Here is an 18,285-nt window from a genome sequence, read left to right as displayed (position 1 = left end):
CTTGGATTTAACGAGCTTGCTGACCCCTACTTTTCTTTCCAGAAACAGATTTTATTTACAATTATCTCCACATTGTCCAAAAATAAACAGAAAATCAAGGTAGGAAGTTAAAGAAAACAAACAAACAAAAAAAAAATGATATTTGCTAGCAATAAAGATAGAAAGTTTAAAAAAAAAAAAGGTAGGAAGCCGGCAGTTAAAAAATAAAATTCAAGATTTCTCTCCACGGGACATCGAATCCTGCCATCTTGTGGCTGCAAGGCGCGTGAAACTATAGTCGCTAAATGCGAACTTGTTCTTTAAGGGACCTCACCAGTTGACTAAATTTACTTAGTAGGCCCACTTAAACAATATTTGGCAGAGAAAAGTTCACTCCAAACTTGGAATTAATACTATGTTTTTCCATGTTGAGATTCTTGTAAATGTTGTTGCACAATGTGTAAACTAATCTGAGAACAGTTGCAGGGCCCCAATGAAGAACATCTTTGATGAAGTATGCGCCCTGCTAAACATTTATTATTATGGCTATTGTTCTGTGTTGTCGTGTAGTTACCAGTCCAACTCCGCTGATTAATTTTCCGCGTCCCGTCAATAAAGCAAGATCAGGAGCCCATGACCCGGCGCGTCTATCTCCCATGCCAACCCTAGGATTCAACCCTTTCTGGTATCTTTTTATTTTTAAAATTTGAGCTCTGGAAGTTTTCGCACCCCGCCTTTCAAACGCCAAATCAAAGCCCGGGTGGTCCCCGAGGGACCCCTAAGAGGTACCAATTCTAAAACGACACATTATCTCCTGTCATAATTTTTCTGAGCTCAATACGCTAAAAGGAACCACGAAAGCTCCCGCTGTGGACCTTTTGAGGTACTTGAACACCCTAAGAAGTATTGAGCTATCTTAGTGCCGCTGGAAATTACCAAGCGTGAAAGTGGACATGTGACCAACTTAGTACTACATGTATTAACAACGCTTTTTTAATTTTTTTTTTCTTTTTCTTTTCAAAAATAAACAAATAAACAATAATACACGAGGTTATCCAATGTAGGGCGCCGTAGCTCAGTTAGTTAGAGCGCCTGTCTAGTAAACAGGAGGTCATGGCTTCAAATCCCATCGGTGCCTTACAGATGTTGCACTTTTTAATTTTTTATTACTTTTGAAAATTGCTCAACGAAGCTTCACATATTGCACCCCTTTGAATTTTTTTGGTTGTGTTATCCGATGGATTTACTTTGAAGATCTACGCAAGAGTCGAGTGAAAAATTTCAAGAATTATATGGAACGTAATTTGCGAATAAATGACCATTATAATATAGATAGGATCCTGCGCACGCTCTGATTGGTCAAAAACCCATGTTTTATCAGAGTATAAAGCGCTTTTGAAACATTACTTTAATGTAAATAAACGCCCTGGATTACATTTGTCACGTTAGTTCAACGACATTTCTTTGGTCGACTTGTCTCGTTTGATGAATTTATATCAGGAGCCATAATCGGGGTAGGAGACCGTAAGCGCGCGCCATTTGTAGTATTGGGGCTGTCCCTATGATATGGGACAATTTTTCTATTTTTAGAAAAAATTCTGCGATCATGTGTGGCACACGCGCGTACATGCTGCGTGGATTTTTGCGGATATAGCGCGGGGAAATGGCGTCCGAAATTCCCGAAATGTTTGATACTCTTGGCCCATAAATCAATGCGTTCATGTCTGTTGGAATTTTGCTTCAGCATTTTCGTCGTAAGCTGCTCCAGTTTGAGTGAAGTAAGACAGTGCCGAATTTAGTTGTCCCGCTTTATATCGCTGACCAAGTTGTGTTCTGCTGCTTCTTTTAGAAGAGCTCCACATTACTCCACTCTCTCTTTCACATATGTTGAACGAAGATTAACAGCGTTTCCAATACACAGCAAAAAAACAGTTGGATATATTTGGATATAGCACCGTTTTAGGACTTCAAAGTTTCCCTCCTCTGGTCACACGCTTGCGAAGATTTCGCCAGAGTAAAAAAAAGAGAGTAAAGAGAAGAGCAAAAAAAAAAAAATAATAATAATAATTGCAAGTTTGAATTTCGCCTGACTTGTAAGCAACGCTTGATGCTTTATCAAGGCCCAATAAGTGACAATAAAGTTTATCTCTGTAGATGCTGCTCAGTTTTGTTTGTGTAAAAACCCAATAAATTGTCTGTTGTCCATGAATAAGAGCGACCGCCGATGCGTGTTTTGCACAGTCAGTAAAACATGACAAATCGGACTTCCCCACTTTCGTGTGAAAACGTACATCGAACTCATATAATATCTCTAATTTTTAAATATGATTAAGGTTGATAAATGTTTCAGAAAGTATTAAAAGCTTAGCTTAAAATATGTGAATACCGCAGAAATAATCAGCAAAGTTACGATGACGCTTTCTTTAATCAACTGGAATAACGACTTCGATTTTGTTGGTTGAGTTATCAAAACTCCTTGTCTATTTTATTTTCGCAGTGTAAAACTTCACTATGTTAAAGAAATACACATGATGTTAGTAGCCTTTTGGCGTTGGTGAAAATTGTTGCAGCATCTCAGCGCAAAAGACAACGAAAGAAATCTTTGTCAAGATTTGTTGACAATTGAAAACACCGACTCGGATTTGAAGGTGCACGCGCTGCACTATGCAAATGAGCTACTTATGTACGCCTGAGACTTTCCTTTAAAAAACTTTTGGAAACTCGCCAAACAAACAGAAGCAATAAGAAACTATCAAAAACAGAGTTTGGTTATGATTAAGCATTGTTTGGGAAACTCTCAAATGAACTCGATACGAGAGTAAAGAGTTTTCTTTCATAACTTTTCTTTACAGAACAAACGCAAAAGCTTACGCGTTCAACTAGCGCGAGCACATATTATTATTCATTCACAGCGCGAAATTGAAGTCTTGTTTTCGACTCTGAAAAACTCACTTTTTCCATTAGTTTAGAGCATAAAGCTACATATAAGAGCCCTGGATCTAATTCCCTGCCTTATTCCCTGCCATCGCTGTGAAAAATCTGGAAGAGAATCTCGCCTCTCTCACCATTTGATCAGGCAACGTGACAACATTCACGCGAGAACCCCCGACATGTGCGTGGATCCGCGCGGATATGTGACGTCAGGATGGCGCATTTTGTTCTAAAAATAGAAAAATTGTCCTATATCATAGTTGCGCGCGGATCCCAAGACTTACGGTCTCCGTCCCCGATTATGGCTCCTGTTTATATTTCTTTCTTCTTTCATTGCTGTAAGAGTAGGTCGCTGCAAAGGGGGGAGGGGGGGGGGGGCTGGGGGTGTGGGCGGATAAATACGATGGACTAGCATCCCATCCATGGAAAAAAAAAATACTCTCAGTTGTTTAATACAGCGGAGACTGGGATTAGATCTGCAGTGTGTGAGCCAGCAAGGCCCATTTGCGGCCATTTAACCTTTCATTACCATTCCGTGCCAAAGGAGGGCGTCAGTTCTAAAAGATGAAATTAAGCCTTTAACTGCAAGGTTACAATAAAGCAAGTCGCAAAGGAAAGAGTAATTCTTCAACGAATTAAATCTTTGTGTTATCTGTGTTATACAGCAGTTTTGAGAAATGTTGCGCTACAAAGCGTAAAAGAGTACCGCGCGACAAATATACCGAAAGGTGCTCTGGGTATTGCCCGTTTACCGCTGGTCGATTGAAGTCCACGTTGTTTTAGAGCGACAGCGGAAAATTCTTTAATAGGAGTATTTTCATCTTCTTTGATAGCTAGAGAAAACTAGCCAAATAAAAAGTTTACAAACCGTTATTTGTACAACAATGGTCCGAAAAAAAATCTGCCTTCAAAAAGAAGTAAAGCTGCATATTAGCTAGTAAAGTAAAGACTGCTGGAGAATCCGGGTATCGATCCCGGAACCTCTTGCATGCTAAGCGGGCGCTCTACCATTTGAGCTTATTCCCCAAACCGTAAGCATTGGGTTCAATATACAAGTTACTATAACTATTGAAAAACAATGTTAGAGGCATGACTTAGTGATTAGTTTTATTTTTTTTTCTAAATGTACTTAGAATTTCATTTTAGAAAAACAGATAATTTAAGAAATATGTTGCTTTTCATTCTAGTTCCTTGATATTCAAGAAAAGCGGGTCCATTTTGCTAACAAAAGGCTTTGTTATACAGCCCAAAATTAACCTAATATGGCCATTTTTTAACAATGGCGGCAGCAGCTTAAAAATACTCAAGGGACTTTCAAAATTTCTCGTGCGATACGATTTGAACGATTGTAAAAAGCCAAGTAACGACAAATTCTCCCCGGGGGAGGCATTACGGGTACAATTTGTTGTGTGTAAGTCGTTACCCTGGGGCGGCTGGTAGGGGTCACCATTGCGGCTATCGATGATATCACCATTGTTGTTTGGTTTCTCTGTTGGAAATTTAGTATGGCTTCAAACTGGAAAAATAATTGTTCCTCCCTTTCATCCCTCTTAAATTTTCTGATCGTAATGTACAACAGCTGCAAGATGAAGGAAGTGCCTTAAAATATTTGCGGAACTTCGAAGAAAGCTGCCAGGTAATTAAGATTAACTAGAAGTGTACTGTCCCGTTAAGCTGTTTATATTCATACTGGACCAAACTTCAGTTATGCTCAACAAGCGATAAATTTGCCGATTGTTTCACTTTGCTGCATTATTCTCTCGCCCAAAAGATTTCATGTTAGCACCTGCTTTGATTATGGAAGCACTGCAAAGCCGGAGCTAGACTAGATCGACATTTTAAGCCAGTCTTTATCACGGACAACACTCGAGGACGTTTTTCAAAGGCCCCGCTCTTTATATCTGACTTAATTGACCGCGTCACGGGTAACTTGATTTAAATATTAACAATCTGATGCTCAGCAGACCGTTTTAACTTACGACGTATAATGAACTTGTCCGAATGATTCGCCCCTTTCGGCAAAGAATAAAAAGTTTAATCGCTCACAGACCTCCGAATGTTATTCACGTAACAATTCCAAGACGGATAAAATGTTTATAGAGCGTGATTTGTGTTTAGAAATCTTACTGAAAACCCGACTGGAAGAAATATTGGTTGGTAAATTTCGTTGAAGACACCCTCCATAATTACGCATGTGCTGATGCTTTCAGACTAACAGCGGTAACCACAATGATGGAAAACCACTAGTCGGTCTAAATAAATAGATTTTGCAACATTCAATCTTTTCAAGCTTACGATCGGCCAGAGGCCTCCTATGAGGGTTCCATGGTTTGCATCAAATACGCGGCAGCGTTAAGTGGGTTTGGTGTCCCGGTTCAAGTCCTCCCATGCAACCGATCCTAGGGCATTCCGCTCTCAAGCTTTGCGAAACTGGTGAGTTGCGCCACCACGTAGGTCGGTGAGAAGGGATGTTCCACTGTGGTTTTTTTAGCACTTTATTTAAACAAGGGTTTTACATTCAGTAGCCAGGGTAGTATTCTAAAAGAGCCCTGCGATAAGTAGATTTTAAATACTAGAATATAAAATAGTAGTCGGACGTGATAAAAAATGCTATTTAGCATTCTGTTATTGTTGCTGTTGTTTTTGTTTGTATATATTTGAACATTCTGAAACGAACAAACGAAACGCACGTCCGAAAATTTTAGTTTCCGCGTAAAGAGAAATAAGCTCCGTTAATTAATTTGGCTGATTAAACTAAAACCGCATGCCGTTAAGTATCAGAGTCCTGGCTTCCCTTGATACGCCGCACATAACGTACCCAGGCCATGATTTTTCCTGACACGCCGCAACGTACGTATCAGGAACATGGCACTCTCGGACACGTCACGTTTCTTGACACATCACGTTCTGATCTCGGACTCGTCGAGTGTCGAGGAATTTCACGACCACGTAAATTCCACGAAATTACTCCTTTCACGCAATGAAAACTACCGAGCGAAAAACAACTCGAAACTTAGCACAGTTCACGCTTTTTTTAAGGCAAACAGAAAGGCATAGGAACTTGAAAAATAGGAAGCACAAAAACTGGATGCGTGTTACAGAAGTGTGCGAAATAAGCTTAATGTTGAACTTGTTGTGAACGATCATCTCCGCTTTCCACAGGCAATGAAAAAAAATCCGAAGAAAGTCTACGATCAGTTGGCAATATTTTGCTTGCACTAATGATAACTGAGTTGCGTAAACTTTTGCTCTTTCGGAGGCCGCTGTTTGTTTTTTTTGTTTTTTGATTTTTGTTTTTGTTTGTTTGTTTGTTTTTTTTTCACTTTTAAATTAGGTAAAAACAACGCATCTTAATTCGTTAATCGGCTTTTAGAAATCGCACTTGTTCCTTTTCTTTTGACTTACGCTGCCTGCTTCGGACGCGACAAACAAAGAAACGAACTGTCGTGCACAATGATCGCTTTTTGTCTTGCCTGATATTATCACAACGATAAAATAAGTCAAAAAAATTTATGAAGGCCAAATTTATTAACACAGAAATGTATTACATAAATCACTCCCCCTCAACTTCTCTTCTTGTCCCGGCCGTTTAAGTTTAAGTTTAAGTTTAATAATACTTTGTCATGCTAACACAAGTGAATAAATCAGTTTATCTTTTGCCAAATTAAATCGATATAAAAGCGAACGTTGCTAATCAAACTTGTAAGCTAATGCTTATTCCAAACGTCGTGCTACTGCAGTGACGAACTCAAATAAATTTGACCCAGTAGTGGTATGACAAAATAACGCCAGTGGTTTCAAACGTCGAATTTAATTCAGTCGCCGAAGATGGGAAGAAGTTTGCCTTGCTGAAGACCATTTTAAATGATAGAAAGCAACGGCAGCTGATAACAGGCTATGAATTCAGTTCGGCCCTACAAGAGCACGCCGTTTGAAGCCAAGTCGCATGCCCGCAAGTAGCACTGAAAGGCTAATCTAGGCGGGTCATGCCTTTATAGCCGATTACAAAAATATACGTCGTGCAACTGCCGTGCTTAAGTTAAATTAAGTTCTTGAATTTCGTTCGGCACGGCAGTGGCACGACGTTTGGAATAGGCCTAAAGCTCTTACTTTATTGGTGAGAGTCTGGCCGATACTCATACAGCCGGTCAAGTGTCCCTTTGGGCTCCCCCGATGGAAATTGATCTTGTGATAACAAAAGTTACACTCCTCACTCCCGCAAGGTAGCTAATTCCTCATGCCGACAATTTTTCCGATGATCGCAGGTTTTCTCGCTAAGCTTCCGAAAAAGAACTCGGCGTTTCTAATAAGAAAAGGGCTATTGTTTAGGTTTAACAAAAGGGCTATTGTTTATGTTAAATCACCAAAATGGACCAAAATGGACCCGCTGATATTAGTAAGTAAGTAAGTAAGTAACAACTTTATTTACAGAGGGTAACACATAACAGTGAAAAAAACTGACGAACCAGTGGCCCTCTATCCTAAGTTAAAAATAAAAAAACTATGACATGATTATAAAATAAATGGCAAACAACTTCTAATAGATAATTTCGGGATAACTATATTTCAACAAAAATGTCCTCATCATTTGAGAAAGTACGTTAACAATATATACATACATCTTAAAGAATAAAACCAAATCAGTTTAAACAAAGCCAATAAGCGGGTGCTGTTCTTCATTAGGCCAAACTTTTGACAACGTTCCTGTACAAAGGCAGTAGTATTTAATAAAAAACGGCACAAGAATAATGTGTTTGGTCCGTTAGCGCAGTCGGTAGAGCGTGGTGCTGATAACGCCAAGGTCGTGAGTTCGACCCTCACACGGACCAACTTTTCCTTTTAAGTAAACCACATGGAAAATACTATTTTAAGATTTATAACTGACTATACTCTGATTTCTCTTTTCCTGTATTTGTTTTGATTAGTTTATTCCCCCTCATCGGTTTAAAACAAGAGGACTAGATCAAAATTACTTTAGATTAATATTTTCCTAGAAGTCGTTGGAAATGTTTCCCGGCCAACAGAAGCAGTTGGTTAAGTGATATTTGAATCTAGGGTTTTATGGTAGTCAGTTGGAATTGTCTGCAAAAAAAGGAGGCAGGTGTTCCGTTGTTTCATATGGCCGTTGTGACGTCACAAAAACCATCGTAATATTGCCCGCTTCGTTATTATGTTGTCTTCATGATCATTGACAAAAGAGTGTTACAAAGGGCCTCTCCGGGAGTCGAACCGGCACCTCTCGCAACGCACCCAAAGCGAGAATCATGCCACTAGACCAACAGGCCAAACATGGTTGAACGTCATTTAACAAAGGTCTTAAGAGTGCCTGCCTGTAAAAATGAGACAAATTCTTAATTTCGCGGCAAGGGTCGAAAATTCGATTTCGCTCATATTCTTATGGTAGATAGGCTAGAGCATGACAAAAACTACCGGATAGTTTTCTTGGCAAAACATCCTTTTATTTCAAAGAAATATGCAAATTGCCAAATTCCGTTAAAATCGTTATTTGACGCACCATTTTATTAAGCAAGTTTGAGAGCCTCGCATGCAAAGCCGCATCATTCTTCCGTCTTTAAAACACTCAAATATTTTTATGCAGTGTTTAAATGTGTACTGGGTTGGCTTTAGGGAATGTTGCGTTGTCTTTTTGGGTGCAAAATAATTAAATTTCGAAGACATGTATCTCATTCACTTAAAAGTACTTTGTGTATAGAATTAATTTTCACCATGTGCGAAACCTTCAAATGGATTAAGCTTCTGGTGGTTGAATCGCAGAAGGATGATCTACAGATTCCTGTAAAAAATTCTTTGGGCAAATGATTGTGAGCGAGAACTTTTCGAAGTACGTCAAAAATGCACATATTTGACCATCCGTCGTCAAATTTCAATTTACGGTTAGACGTACATTTTAGCATGCGCCACATGACTTGACCTATAATAAGTTGAAATAGACACAGAGCTGATAATTTCGAAATGTTCTAACCTTATTTGTTGCAAAAGGCAGGTCCAAAGCCGATTTGACGTGTTTCTAGTCGATCTCTCACCATTCGTCGCACATAAAGCAGAAGTTTGCTTTTGTCTACACAAGGTTAACGTCCGATGTACATTGCCAACTGTCAACCTGTTATAGGTCGAATATCATGAATCTGTGACCATCTTTCTGCGCATATGAACATCACTGCATCTAAGTCAAAAACGGTTGAGTCATTTGTAGATAGTTGCTTGCTTTGGACTGCGCCAAAATAATACGTTTGATCGATTGCTGACCATTGCTGATAAGCGTGTCGGCGCAGCCGCAATCTTACAGCCGTTATTTATTCGTCACGCAATGCTGTCACGGCATATGCTGCACATTTTGATCTATCATTGTATAGAGCACTCTCAGGATAAATGAAACAATTTAATAATTGTTCATCTGTTTATTCATATGTATAATAACATGTGTATATTTATATAATCGTATTCTATAATGTACGTGGCCTAGGTCCAAATCACGTTTGTTGTAAGTTTTGATGTTTCAGACAACAGCTGATAAAGCTAGTGCCTGTACTCACTAGAATTTTAAAAAAATCGCTATGAACCAAATTATAGATCAATGAAGCAAGAACTAGCTGAAATAAAAATAGAAAATCGCAACGTGTCTAATTCGTGAGAAAAACAGACTAAATTTAATTAGTAATTACGTGAGTAAATAGCCCTGGCCAGGCCATTTTATTTGGCGTATTTTGTTTGCCTTGTGGCGAGGCATTGGTATGTTTGTAACAGGAAATAGAGACTGTTGTCAATACAGTCCAAAATTATTGTCAGTAAAATATTGCAAATAAAACACCTATTGACCGGTTACCCCCGCGGCCACCATTTGGTCGTTCCGATAAGGGTTTCATTATTGTCTTTACCCCTATTAAGCGGCCACCCAAAATTTAAAAACTTTGTTTTGGAAAGGGTGATGGCAGATAAGAGTCTGAAATTGAAGGTGCATGACGAGTGATAATTCAAATACACGTCGATCATGATTGTCTTGAATTGACTCCATGTTCACCAAGAAATTTATAACCCGATAGTGAAAAATTAAATATTCAAGGTACACCAACCTCTATTTAAGCGGCTAGCCCCATTAAGCGGTCACCACCAATTTCCCCGGGGGTAGCCCACTGTATTACATGTAAACTAAAAATAATTGCACAGCGCGAAAAGACCTAGGTATGAGTTTAGCGTTACAGTATTACGCAGGGCATGTAGGTAGCGGTGGTCGAGTGAAAGATAACAACAGGGGTAATGGTAAACTATTCATTCTTCTCATTTCTTAATTTAATCTCTTCCTACTCAACACGATTGTGTGCTCCCAGTGGTTCCCAGCCTTACGGAGCCTTATGTGTTGGGATAGAAATTGTCCTACCCCTACCCCCTCAAATGGGATGACAGCATTGCGTGACGAACAAGGAACCGCTGCAAGCAAGGATTCAAGCCATCAAACCATGACGATCAAAACGTAATATTTTGGTGCAGTGCAAAGCAAGCAACTATCTACAAATGACTTAGCCGTTTTTGACTTAGATGCAGTGGTGATCATATGTGTCGAAAGAGGGTCACAGATTCATGGTATTCGACCATTAAATAAGTTGACAGTTGGCGATGTACATCGGACGTTGTGTAAACAAAAGCAAACTTCTGCTTTATGTGCGACGAATGGTGAGAGAAACACGTCAAATCGGCTTTTGACCTGCCTTTTACAGTACATGAGGTAAGAGCATTTCGAAATTATCAGCTCTGTGTCTATTTCAACTTAACATAGGTCAAGTCATGTGGCGCATGCTAAAATATACGTCTAACCCGTAAATTGAAATTTGATGAGGGAATGGTCAAATATTTGCATTTTTGACGTACTTCGAAAAGCTCTCGCGTCGCTCACAATCATTTGCCCAAAGAAATTTTTACAGGAATCTGTAGACCATCCTTCTGCGATTCAACCACCAGAAGCTTAATCCATTTGAAGGTTTCGCACATGGTGAAAATTAATTATATACACGAAGTACTTTTAAGTGAATGAAATACATGTCTTCGAAATTTAATTATTTTGCACCCAAAAAGACAACGCAACATTCCCTAAAACCAACCCAGTACACATTGAAACATTGCACAAAAATATTCGAGTGTTTTAAAGACGGAAGATTGATGCGGCTTTGCATGCGAGGCTCTCAAACTTGTTTAATAAAATGGTGCGTCAAATGACGATTTTAACGGAATTTGGCAATTTGCATATTTCTTTGAAATGAAAGGATGTTTTGCCAAAAAAAACTATCCAGTAGTTTTTGTCATGCCCTAGCCTATCTACCATGAAAATATGAGCGAAATCGAATTTTCGACCCTTGCCGAGTTATTTTCCATTTTTATGGACAGGGACTCTTAATCTACTTCTCTCTGTCGAACTGGCTCTATAACACCTGTTTTGTGTTGTCTCATTGGCCAAGACAGTTACTACCCAACTGCCCCGGTTTTTCGCTTTTCAGGTCTTTCGAGCAAGATACAATAATGTAACAGAAACCTTACGCAAGTTAAAATTTCTTCCACAAAATTTGATGAAAATCGTTCAAAATGTTTTGATGGAAGTCTCCGTGGCGCAATCGGTTAGCGCGTTGGGCTGTTAACCGAAAGGTTGGTGGTTCAAGTCCACCCGGGGACGGTTCTCTTTGTGTTGATAATTATTTTCTATATAGTTAGCGTCAGGACTCCATCCATCCATCCTGTTAGCGTAATTTTTAGTTGTATTGCATGTAAGAATGTCTATTCCTGAACAAACAGCCACTGCGCGGATGTGATGTGAATAAACCGTTATTATCGTGATCGTTATCATTATTGGTTTTTTGACGGTTGAAGCAAATTTGGCTGTAATTTTTCATAAAAGGGTACAAATATGCCCGTATCTGAGTAATCCAATTAGTCCTATAATTTGTGCATTACTTATGACTTCTTTAATCTACGACTGTTTGTCTAATTAACGTAATTACATCACCTCACCGCTGGACGCATTAATCTCCCGCTCCCATAACTAGAAGTTGAAAGACTTGAGCATAAGTGTATCTTTTTGTGGTGTATTAACGTTCATTTCTAAACAGCATAAATTTTCCATAGTCAATCGTTTAGTTCTTGATTAAGGATATATGAGACATTTGACGGCTAATATTGGCTTGCTCAATTGACAGTTGACGGTTAATTTTTTTGGCACTGAGATTCTCTGGTAACGCTAAAACAAGGATAGCATCGTTTTTGAAAACCTTCAATATTGAGCATCGTCAGAAGTAGGCAAATGTTCAACTGTTTGCTGTACTTCGCAGACTTATTTTTTCTGTCTTCCTGATCAAAAAAACTAGAAACTACGAGTTCCTGATTAGCACAACACTGAGTATGGCAGCTTTCAGTCGTAACAGGTTTCCGTGGTGTAGTGGTCATCACGTCCACTTTACACGCGGAATATCGCCGGTTCGAGCCCGGCCGAAAACACATGATTGTTTTTCCTATGAGACTAAATCTTGCTACCCAACTCTAGCCAGCTCTTACAAAATTTTGAGTCACCGAAAACGAAACAAAAAGAAAAAAACGAAAGGTGTTGACGTAACTGAGCTTATTTAATTTTTTATCCTTCAGCAACTTCATGTTAGGATCGATACCTTAAATAACGCTATCGAGCTATGATCTTAACAAAGCTTATGTCACTGATTGTTAGTGGATTGGTAGCCAGAAATGTATGAGTTTCAGCCGGAGAAACCAAAAGTCTCTCTGCTGTAAGTTGACGGTTGAATGCAATTTCTGTGTTAAATGAAAGCTTCCAAATGACCCAAGGACAAAAACCATCGCTTTAAACTTTTCCGTTCATTTTGTTTTGTTCCAGGGTAATTTAAATGGAATAACTAATCAATTTCTTTTTTACGTTTTGCTAATAAGATTTGGCGAAATATAAAGATGATGACATCCACCATTTCATGATCGCATCAGTCCAAACAATCCATAACCTTAACCCCTATTATTGTATAGCCTAATGTGAACATCTTTAAGGGTGTAGAGTATTTTGGCAGGTTGCTCAAACATTTCGCCGGTATCAGGAGAGCAAGGTAATTCCTCTCAAACTATTTTTAGATAAAGTAGCCAGTTCTCCCGCGGATAATGTCAGTACGAGCGTTGCGTTGATGTTTTCTCTAAGGATGAAAATGCACGTATTAAAGCCGCTCGGGACTCCCTTGGGCTGTGACTAAAATTCCCTTTAAATTGATCAGCGGATTCACGAAAAGTCTAACAGGAAGCGACGGAGAGAGGGAAAGAACGAGTGAATGTCTCATCCATATCTAAAATTTGGAAATTACTAGTTTGCTAAAAAATTACTGTTATGATTATTTTAATTATTATTTGAAAAGAAAAACAATTGATTTGGGCCTGTCCTGGAGTCGAACCCGGGACCTCTCGCACCCAAAGCGAGAATCGTGCCACTAGACCAACAAGTCAGACATATAAACATCTAAACTCTTTAGACAAATCCTATAATCTGCCACTCCCTTAACTCAGCTAGTGTTTTAATACCTGTTCTGTGTTGTGTTGTAGCAGGAGCCATAATCGGGTACGGAGACCGTAAGTCTTGGGATCCGCGCGCACCTATGATATGGGACTATTTTTCTATTTTTAGAACAAATTGCGCCGTCCTGATGTCATATATCCGCGCGGATCCACGCACATGTCAGGGACTCTCGCGTGGATGTTGTCACGTTGAGTGATCAAATGGTGAGAGTTGCGAGATTCTCTTGCAGATTTTTCACAGCGATGACAAGGAATAAGGCAGGGAATAAGAACCAGGGCTCTTATATTTAGTGTTATGCTCTGAGCTAATGGAAAAGGTGAGTTTTGCAGGGTCCAAAACATTACTTCAATTTCGCGCTGTAAATGAATAATATCTGGTCGCGCTAGTTGTACGCCTAATCTTTTGCGTTTGTTCTGTAAAGAAACGTTGTGTAAGAAAACTCTTTACTCTGGCATCGAGTTAATTTGTGAGTTTCCCAAACAATGCTTAATCATATTGTTTCTGTTTGTTTGGCGAGTTTGCAAAAGTTTTTGAAAGGCAAGTCTGAGGCGTACAAGTAGCTCATTTGCATAGTGCAGCGCATGCACTTTCAAGTCCGAGGTCGGTGTTTTCAATTGTCAACAAATCTTGACAAAAATTTCTTTCGTTGTGTTTTGTGCTGAGATGTTGCAACAATTTTCACCAACGCCAAAAGGCTGCTAATATCATGTGTGTTTCTTTAACATAGTGAAATTTTACACTGCGAAAATAAAATAGACAAGGAGTTTTGATAACTCAACCAACAAAATCGAAATCGTTATTCCAGTTGATTAAAGAAAGCGTCATCGTAACTTTGCTGATTATTTCTGCGGTATTCACATATTTTAAGCTAAGCTTTTAATACGTTCTGAAACATTTATCAACCTTAAACGTTTTTAAAAATTAGAGATATTATATGAGTTCCATGTACGTTTTCACACGAAAGTGGGGAAGTCCAATTTGTCATGTTTTACTGACTGTACAAAACACGCATCGGCGGTCGCTCTTATTCATGGACGACAGACTTATTGGGTTTTTACACAAACAAAAGAAAAACACACACACTTCTTAATTTTAACAATAATTCTATTATGAAGAGAACACAATTCTCTTTCCTGCCTACCAGATGTTTCTTTCTCGAATCCATGAAGTCTCTCTCCCTCTCATGTAGGGCACCGTAGCTCAGTTGGTTAGAGCGCCTGTCTTGTAAACAGGAGGTCATGGGTTCAAATTCCATCGGTACCTTAGAGGGGTCGAACTTTTTAATTCTCAATACTTTTTCATTACTTTTGCTCATCGAAGCTCCACATATTGTTTAACAGGGAATTTTTGTAAGGTTGTGTTATCCAATAATAGTTTTATTTTTATGGTCCACGCAGGGGTCGAATGAAAAATTACATGACGGTTCATTTAAAGTGCTACTATATATCATGAAATTCGCATCTTTCCTATTTAAGCCATTTTAAAGCACAAAAAAGTAGACTGTACGAGAAGAAAAACGCTGTTTACTATTTCAAAGATCTCCTTTCGTTCCAGAGATATTCAAGATTTTAAAATATGCAAATTGCCAAGTGATGACGTCATAAACTCGACCAAATTTTGATCAAATTTCATGAAAAAGATATCTCAGCCAATTTGTATCAGAAATCTTTGATTCTTTGCGGCAAGATTCTACTAGATGCGCTCCACAATATAAGCTAAACAGTTATGTTACCATGGGAACATGCTAGGGTCCAGACCTCCTCGATATTGAAAGCTTTTCTGGCCACCTTTGGCGTTCCATTTTGATATTTGCCAGTTGTGCCTCATCTGCATGATCCAGCAAACATATAAATATGTTAGGTGGTGTTTGTGGCCTTGTTTAATGTTTTTCGAGCTGAAAATCCCTAAAATATTTGAATCAGACTGGAGGAAAATGGAAAACAGTTAGTTGCCCTGGGAACAATGGTTCAATGGTTTCCGCTGCAAATTGACCAAGATAGCTCTATTTATATATTCGATATAATATTGAGCTGTCTTTCATTTGCATATTTTACACATTTTTCAAACTTAAATAACTCCGGAACTAATGCAGATATTTGCAAGCGGCAAACGGCGTTTTTAATATTTCGTGGATTTCCATGTGATTGACCCAAAAATTCAAGGAGTAAAATTTGATCATAGTACTACGTTAATGTGGTTTAGAAATACTTCGTTTTAAGATCACTAGTGGTTCACCGAGGTTTCCGTAGTGTAGTGGCTATCACGTCCGCCTCACACGCGGAAGGTCGCCGGTTCGAGCCCGGCCGGAAGCATTCTTTTTCGTTTCTTTATTTGACTTCTGCAGTTGCTTTTTTACGATTGCATGTCTCGATTTCTTTATGAACTGTTTTATGGCACCTTGTATTTTAAGAGTAATGTTACTGAAGTTATAGTAATCTGGACAAGTAAATTAATCATAATTGAAGGATGTCAAAATATAATAGCAGACTTCGCTGCATCAGTTAAATTATTTAGCAGTTATTTTTCTGTTGTAATGTTATGACAACAGCTTGTACCAAATATTCTCAAAGACGTCCAAATATTCTTCCAAAACTAGTAATTTGTTTTATCCAAGACTCTGATTTCGTGTAACAATCAGGGGATTAGCGATAATGGTAGAGCGCCCGCTTTGCATGAGGGAGGTACCGGGATCGATGCCCGGATTCTCCATATAATATTATTTTACTTCAAAAGACAAAGTTCAGATCAACACTGATTTTTTACTATTATTTGGCAAGTTATTTTCTTCAAAATTTTACAAATAGCAGTAAGTCTTTTTCATTGTTCTAAATTAGTTAATGTGGTGTATTTAAATTTCCTTTTTCATTTTCGGTAACCCCTGACGAAAACTGGTAACCTATTTTTCAAAATAGCCTCGTCATAGCTAAGGCATCTATACAATAGGGGATTAGCTCATATGGTAGAGCGTCCACTTCGCATGCGGGAAGTACTGGGATCGATACCCGGATTCTCCAAAATAAGGATTTTTGCTACCCATGTTAACATTTTTTTTTGTCTTTTTGTCTTTTCTGTTTGCAGTTCTTTTTTCCTCCTTTATCTGCTCATAAAAAGCAGGAAGTGTGCCATAATTTCCCGCACAAAATTACGTTATTACTCATCATCAGTATTGACTGTTATTCGGATTCTCAATTTTGTCATTGGATATTTGTTTTTCATTGTTATAGCTTAAAACGTGCATTGAAATTTTCTGTAGGAAACCATGAATGCACCATATTCTCAATGTTAAGCAGATTTCCAGTGAAAATAAATTTATTGAATGCGATCATTATTTTCTTAAATCTTTAACAAGAGCTGGCTCACTGGTTGCGGAACCCAAGTATGGCTTCTTCGGCACAAAGTGTCATGGCGTCAGTAACAGCGCGCCAAAATCCATAGTGGAAAAAATGACGGCTGTACATCTTACGACAATGCATGGCGTACCTGGATTATCAAAGTAGACATCAAATCGTATCTTTGCAACATTTGTCGCTGTATTACATTAATTGTGTACAATAGGTTTGAACCTTTAGGAAGTTTTCTGCGCGTTTTCCATGAGCGTTTCTTAAGGATTTTGACGCTAAAAACTATTGGTAAATACACCAGTCGCCATCTTGTTGCCCACAGTGGATTTTTCGGGATAATTTTTAGATGGGTTTCTTATCGCGACATCGATATGAACCCACAAGCTTCTAGCTGAAATTTCATCGTGTTTAATAAGTAATGATTATTTATTCATTCATTCCAGCCGGATTCTTAGCAAAGCTGTCGTTGCCTTTAGTTAATTTTCAATCTTCTAATTTCTGCTCTGGAAACAGGGTGTGAAGAGAGTCACGCGTGCTGTCATCATGCGCAGCTTTTTGCTTCACTAATAGGACAACCAAGTACAACTCTATCAGCATGTTTATACCACTTTTTTTTTTAAAGCAGTTTAAAAACTCCCTTTTCTGTTTTGATAAGGACTGCACGCAAACAAAAGCCAGCTAAATTTGTGTTTCTCTTTTTGCTTTCTTTGCGCGGGAAATGTTTCGTTGTTCATTTAAAAAAGACATTTCCAGGGCAGCCGATATTTATTAAAACATGTTCAAAGAAGGCTTTGTATATGGTAAACAAATTGAAGGGAGAGTTTCACAGTTCAACGCAAGCCCTAGCTTTCGCGTGAGAATGAAGTTTCTTTTTCGCTTACTTTCTTCGCTTTTCTTCTTTCGCACGTTCGTTCAGTTCTTTACATGTAATAAGCCAGTGATAAAATCGATGCTGTTACGACTTGCGGGGAATTAGCTCAAATGGTAGAGCGTCCGCTTAGCATGCGGGAGTACCGGGATCGTTACCCGGATTCTCCAGATTTTTTTTTCTTCAAAATCATTATTTTCCCAGATTCAACAACTCTTTCTTATGTAAATGCGGGTGTATGTTTGGAATTAAAAACTATCACCTTTGGGAGAACCTCCGTCGGACCTGTGTGGTGTTTGGCTTTTGCTTAGCAAAAAATTAAAATCGTGATTCTAGCGGAACATAACATCAGTGAATTAAAGCGTCTGCATGAATAAAATAATAAAATAGCTTTACTTTCTGTCCATCATCATCAAATAGGAACTGAACCTGAAAGACCTAAAACTCGGTATAAATTTGCTAAGAACAGCATATAATAGTAGGCTGAACCTTAGGCTATTTTCGAATCGATGGCGATCTATAACATCAGTCGGTAATTACATTTACCCTTCATATATGAAGCAGTAGATGGCAGTCTGAACACAAAACTGATTCTCGCACGT

The 18,285-nt window shown here is 38.6% G+C and overlaps 5 non-coding genes across 5 annotated transcripts; all 5 read left to right on the top strand.

Annotated features, from left to right (window-relative positions):
• Positions 1–7,666: 7,666 nt before the first annotated feature.
• Trnai-gau (transfer RNA isoleucine (anticodon GAU)) lies at positions 7,667–7,739 on the top strand. Its single transcript has one exon. It is a non-coding gene; the product is annotated as a tRNA-Ile (tRNA).
• A 3,777-nt stretch (positions 7,740–11,516) lies between these two features.
• On the top strand, positions 11,517–11,590 carry Trnan-guu (transfer RNA asparagine (anticodon GUU)). The gene has a single exon. It is a non-coding gene; the product is annotated as a tRNA-Asn (tRNA).
• Positions 11,591–12,335: 745 nt separating this feature from the next.
• On the top strand, positions 12,336–12,408 carry Trnav-uac (transfer RNA valine (anticodon UAC)). The gene has a single exon. It is a non-coding gene; the product is annotated as a tRNA-Val (tRNA).
• A 2,255-nt stretch (positions 12,409–14,663) lies between these two features.
• Trnat-ugu (transfer RNA threonine (anticodon UGU)) lies at positions 14,664–14,737 on the top strand. Its single transcript has one exon. It is a non-coding gene; the product is annotated as a tRNA-Thr (tRNA).
• A 976-nt stretch (positions 14,738–15,713) lies between these two features.
• Positions 15,714–15,786, top strand: Trnav-cac (transfer RNA valine (anticodon CAC)). Its single transcript has one exon. It is a non-coding gene; the product is annotated as a tRNA-Val (tRNA).
• Positions 15,787–18,285: the final 2,499 nt, after the last annotated feature.

Source organism: Orbicella faveolata, unplaced genomic scaffold (genome assembly GCF_042242905.1).
Source record: "Orbicella faveolata isolate gen_17 unplaced genomic scaffold, um_ofav_v1 contig_35, whole genome shotgun sequence".
NCBI classification, from domain to species: domain Eukaryota; kingdom Metazoa; phylum Cnidaria; class Anthozoa; order Scleractinia; family Merulinidae; genus Orbicella; species Orbicella faveolata.
The sequence above is the reverse complement of the archived record's forward strand: the minus strand, read 5'-3'. Positions and strand labels throughout refer to the sequence as shown.